This window comes from Schistocerca gregaria, chromosome 3 (assembly GCF_023897955.1).
Source record: "Schistocerca gregaria isolate iqSchGreg1 chromosome 3, iqSchGreg1.2, whole genome shotgun sequence".
In the NCBI taxonomy this organism is placed as follows: Eukaryota; Metazoa; Arthropoda; class Insecta; order Orthoptera; family Acrididae; genus Schistocerca; species Schistocerca gregaria.
This window is the reverse complement of record NC_064922.1, coordinates 713674989-713681072: the sequence shown is the minus strand read 5'-3', so window position 1 is coordinate 713681072 and position 6084 is coordinate 713674989.

Below are 6084 nucleotides of genomic sequence, written 5' to 3'. Positions count from 1 at the left end.
CGGGGATTCACAAGCTTGCTAATACTCACTCCCGCCTCATCATCACAAACTCAGTAGATTGTCTAGCCTATTATGCGTCATTGCAGTCTATGGTGCCTCTGTGTTATCGTTAACAGTACAATAATTTTGATAGTAGCTAGTTTCGTAACGAAAAAAAAGAAGGTACTCATAGCATATGCAGAAGAATATGGAAACAGAGCAGCGGAGTCGAATTTCGGCCCTCCACCAACAGAAAACAAAACCATTCGCGATTGGCAAGCTAGTAAAGAAGAACTGAAAAAATGAGGAAGGCTAAATGTGCAAATAGAGGACTGAAAGCAAAACGGCCAAAGCTAGAAGGTGACGTATTGACATGGTTTCAAGGACATGGTCTAAATGTCACTGGAATTAACACAAAAGCGATTCAAATACTGAATTTTGTGTACTACAAGACGCAACGTGCTAAAAGACGCATATACATTTTAAGCAATTTTTGTAACCAATAACATTTTTAAAATTTCTGTTATTAGACTGCAAAGCCAGGCTAAATGAAAATCGTCATCTAAACTTCCTTTTCGCCGTCATCGTTGTTCTCTTCATATATAAGATGGTCTTCACTGCCTCGAGAGTGTTACTTATGCCGCACTTATTGAAAGATTTAACCATAAATTCTTCTCAGAATCTAGACCACGACTATTTTATCCACTGGCACACTTGTTTGATTGTATGTCGTTTTAAAGCTACTTCCAGCGTGAATTAACGCTGGGATTCATTCATCAACCATTCGTCCCACTCCTCTCTGATATACACTTTAAATGGTCTATTTACCGAGGCATCAAGAGGCAGAGGTTCAAACAGACATAATAGGAACAGATTACAAGAACAACACTGAAGTATGTAGATCAATATATTGTGCAACAGTATAAAGGGTGGTCCATTGATAGTGACTGCGCCAAATAACTCACGAAATTAGCATCAAACGAAAAAATACGAAGAACAAATGTGTTCGAGCGTGACGGAGGAAAACAGATGGCACTATGGATGGCCCATTAGATGGCGCTGGCATAAGTCAAATTGATAAAAAACTGCATTTTTTTAAAATGGTACCACCATTTTATTACATGTTCGTGTAGTACGTAAATAAATAACAGTGTTTGATTTGGAACATGTGTTTCGCTTTGTGATGGATAGCCCTGTAATATTCCAACGCCTATAATATGCCTCACCCATTTAGATGAACAGTTGGTAACAAGGTGGTTTTTTTAAATCAAAACACAAAAAGGAGTTTCGTTTGGACTTTATTTTCTGTTGTTCGAATGTGATACATTTACTTTTGTGGCCTCATCAGAAATTATGGGAACGGATGCTCTTACTGCGTGATCAACCGTAATAACCTCATTAATAAATTCTCAAAATGATGTCCTTCAACTTCAATGGATTTGGCAATACGCGTAACGAAATTCCTCTTAACAGCGAGTAGCTCGCTTTTAGTAATTGTGGCACATGCATTGACAATGCGCTGACACATTTTCAGGCGTTGTCGGTGGATCACGATAGTAAATATCTTTCAATTTTCCCCAACGACATAAGTCCTGAGATGTAAGGTCCGCTGAACGTGCACCTGTCATTAAATATTCTGTTTAATACCCTTCACCTGCACGCATGCTATGTGCCGGACATCCATCATGTTGAAAGTACATCGCCGTTCTGTCATGAAGTGAAACATCTTGTAGTAGAATCGGTTAAACATTAATTACGAAATCTGTGTACTTTGCTCCACTTAGATTGCCATGGAAAAAATAAGGGCCAATTAGATGTCCTCTCATAATTCCACACCTTATATTAACCCGGCAGAGTTGCTGATGTTCCACTTACCGCAGCCACCGTGGATTTTCAGTTGCCCAATAACTGCATATTATGCCGGTTTACGTTACCTCTGTTTGTGAATGACGCTTCGTCACTAAACAGAACTCTTGACCAAAAAATTTGAGCCCAGTGGCAAAAATTTACACGACGTTCAGAATCATGACCATGCAATTCCTGCCGCATAGAAATATGGTAAGGGTGAAATACATGATGATGTAGAATTCTCGAAACCAACGTTTTTGAAATTCTCTATTCCCACTCACTTTGTCTGCTACTGATGTGCGGATTAGCCTAAACTGTAGCTAAAACACTTATTTGGGCATCTTCGTTTGTTGCAGTACCTTGTTGCGTCTTCTTCAGCCAGAACAAATGTTGAAATGTGTGTGAAATCTTATGGGACTTAACTGCTAAGGTCATCAGTCCCTAAGCTTACACACTACTTAACCTAAATTATCCTAAAGACAAACACACACACCCATGCCCGAGGGAGGACTCGAACCTCCGCCAGTACCAGCCCCACTGTCCACGACTGCAGCGCCCTAGACCGCTCGGCTAATCCCGCGGGGCTTGGCTGAACAATTTACATACTTTAACTATCCGACCAAAGGTCTGAACACTTGGATACTGTGTCAGGATAACGATCAACATACATACCACAAGCTTGTTGGGCATTTTGATCACAATAGCCATAAATAAACACCATATCTACCTTTTCTGTGACTGTTAAACATTCCATTTTAACAAGATAATGTCTGCCCCGTAATAATTATAACTGTACAAGCCTTTTTTCCTTTATTGTATTTCAATGCCTCATCTGGGGCGTGCTGCCAGCACCATATGCGTTGCTCTTCAGCCAAAAGTCATTTATCATACAATAGAAGACATTTAAAATAACATAAAGGAGAGAATATGGCGTACATCGATATAAAAAAGGGAGAACATCATCGAAGAGAACAGACAAAACGGGGGCGACTGTAAAATGGAGATAAAAACCGTAAAAAATTAGCTCACACAAAACAAAACCACACACTGGATCAGAAAAGTGTCGACGGACAGCGTAGCACATAACAATCACTGACGACAGCAATATGTACAAGTCCAGCACACAATCAAAACCACAGCTCTTGATGCACAGGAGAACAGTACTAAACACAACACTGACGTAGTACACTGATGATGATGAGCAAACAGAGAGGATCTGCCCGGGGCATACAGACGAGGGAGGAGGAAAGGAGGAGGGGAGGAGAGGTTGAGGAGAGGTAGGAGGGTAGGAGAGGTTGGAGAGGGAATAGAAAGGAAGAAGGGAGGGATGGTAGGAGAGGGGGAGAAGGGAGGTATGGGAGGAGACGGGGGAGAAGGGAAGAAGGGAGGGAGGGGAAGAGATGTGTGGAGACGGGCAAGGGGTGTGCCGAAGAGGGCCGGGGAGGGAAGGATGTGGGAGGGAAGCGGTCGAGGAGGGAAGGAAGGAAGGAAAAAAATCCGCTCTGGGAAAAGGAGTGGAGAGGAAAAAGGGGGCTCTGGTGAGGGGGAGGGGGGAGGACAATGCCAGGTTAAAGCTGGAAGGAAAGGTAGATGTCACAGCAAAGTTCAACATATGGGAGGGGAAGGTTATGAAAATTGCCCTGATGAAGAAGATGGAAGAGGTGGGGTGGAGAGGGAGTGATTCAGTGATAAAGGCGCAGCAATGGGCGGAGGGTGGAGAGGAAGGAGGAAACCAGAGGGTGGGGAGCTCAAGCCCACTGACAATGTAAAGGATGCAGAGATGTTGGAGGAAAAGGAGGAGGTGGGGGAAGCGGATAAGGTCATATGTACAAGCCTATTATCATACCTAATTTAAGTAATGTATTGCACACAGTGCTATCAGCTGTGCTGCTACATTTCTGAGAATATTACAGCACTATCCATCACAATGTGAAACAACTGTTTCAGATCAAACATTCCTATTTATTTATGTACTACACAAACATGCAATAAAAATGGGGATACCTATTTTTTAAAATGCCGTTTCTATCAATTTGACCTATGGCAGCGCCATCTAGTGGGCCATCCATAGTGCAATCTGTTTTCCCCAGTCATGCTCGAACAGATTTGTTGTTCTTATTTTTTCGTATGATGCTAACTTCATGGGATATTGTCCCGGTCACTATCAGTGGACCACCCTGTATTTTCGTAGTACGAGTACTTATACTACCAGTAGGTTACTATTACATTTTCATAGCCATCTAAAACATATAGCTTATATTCTCAGTTTACATGTTTTATATATCTAAAAACATAGCTCACATTCTCAGTGGTATGTCTATCTCGATGCTTGGATCCCCTCAATTCCAAGACATAGTATTCCACTGCCTGGGCTACCCTCCGTTTGGAAGAGCCCCTTGCTGCAGCCATGTCTTTCTGCCTACTGTCTGCCTGCCTGCCTGCCATCGGCCAGCCACTGTAGTTCATCTGCCGCCGCTGTCGCTCGGTACTCACTGTCCATCCGTCCATACATCCATCTGCTGCTGTCCACAACCTACCATTGTCGCCGTCCGTCTGTCATGAGCCTTCTCACCTCCACTGTCATCTACACCTCCCACTCCCCCCTTCCACTTCCTGGAGTGCCAACTCCCCTCCCCCTACTCACACATTCCCCCAACTCCTACCTTGCTGATTACCCCCACATCTACACCCTTCCCCCAGCCTCCACACTTGCAACAGCTCCCACTCCTGCCCCCACCTTCACATACACATCCACTGCTGCCACCCCTCAGGTGGTCGATCACGCCAGGCCAGGCCACAATTGCCACCACTTAACTGGCCACATCTCTCAGCACCTCCACTGTACCTGCAGGTTCTGCTGCCTGCCACCTCCATCTCCCTCCTGTCCCTCTCCCCTCCTCCCAACCTACACTCTCCAAAAAACCACAAAGGTGCGTCAAAGCCGACCCTGCTCTCACCACTTATCACAAAAAGTCACTGCCTCCTCCCCCTCCCGCCATTGTCTCCATGGATACCACCCATCCTCCGGTCACTCATACCCCCATCCCCACCCTCCACACCTTTGTCCTGTCAGCTCTGGACCCCACATTCCTTGATGACCATACCCTTACCTTGGAGATTCGAAAGTATCTCCCGGGTGACCCAGTCTCCCAACTGATTCCCTGCAGGGACTAATTCCTCATAAAGTTCCCCTCCTCCTCTTTTTGTACAGACCTCCTCCGTAAACTCCCGTACATCATGTTAGGCCCCCACGCATCCCTGACACCCTTCTTCTCCTCTTCCTCTCGCCATCAGCCCCAGCTTCTCTGTCCAAGTCCCCCCCCTCCCCCCAGCGCCACCTACACCGCTATGATCACCAAGCTCAGCCTCGTGATCACAAAGGATGAAGTGTCAGCTGAACTGAACTCACACCCCGACAGGAAATCCACTCTGCCTGCCTCATCCACAATGCCTCTGGTCCCACTTACCTCATGCGGGTCTTTTCGGAGTCCACCCCCTCCATCGACCACCTCCTCACACAGTGTGCCCCGATTTCCACCACTGCCACCCTGTTGAATCCTCCAAAGCCCCTCCCCAATCCTACCACTGCCAGCACTGCCTCATGTACAATGATCACCTGACCCCCAAGTGCAAGGAACCCCCCCCCCCCGCCCCATCTGTCACCATAACATGGCCTCCCATTCTCTCAAAAACTGCCCCAGCCCCTCCTTCCCGTGACACCTGCAATGGCCCCCATCTTACCTACTTGTACAAGTGTAGAGCTGAACCCCCTCCTGCCACCCCCAAGCTTACTGTCCCTGTCCCATTGATCCCCTCATCTACTCGAACAATTCCCTCCATACACCTCCAATGGCTGATAACATCATGTGTTTCCTCACCATAATCCTCCAAAACATTAACCCTTTAAATGCCCCCACACCCTCCAACAGATCTCCCTCACTGCCTGCTCTGTCTTTCAACTCAACACCTTCGCCACTTACTCCCACAATCAAGCCTACTTCACTTGCACCTGCCATTACACCCTAGTTTAAGCCTCTTCCCTCTCCTCTCTTCACCCCCCTCTCTTCACCCCCCTCTCTTCCTGTCAAGACGCAGCATGACAGTTGTATCCTCTTCCAGAACATCTGCTCCTTCCACACCAAGAAATACCTACTAGTGAACACCCCCTGCTACCACCAGGTCGACACCTTCCTCTTGAACAAAACCTTTCTCCAGCCCCACCATGCTATCTACACCTCTCCCTATCTCCTGGACCTG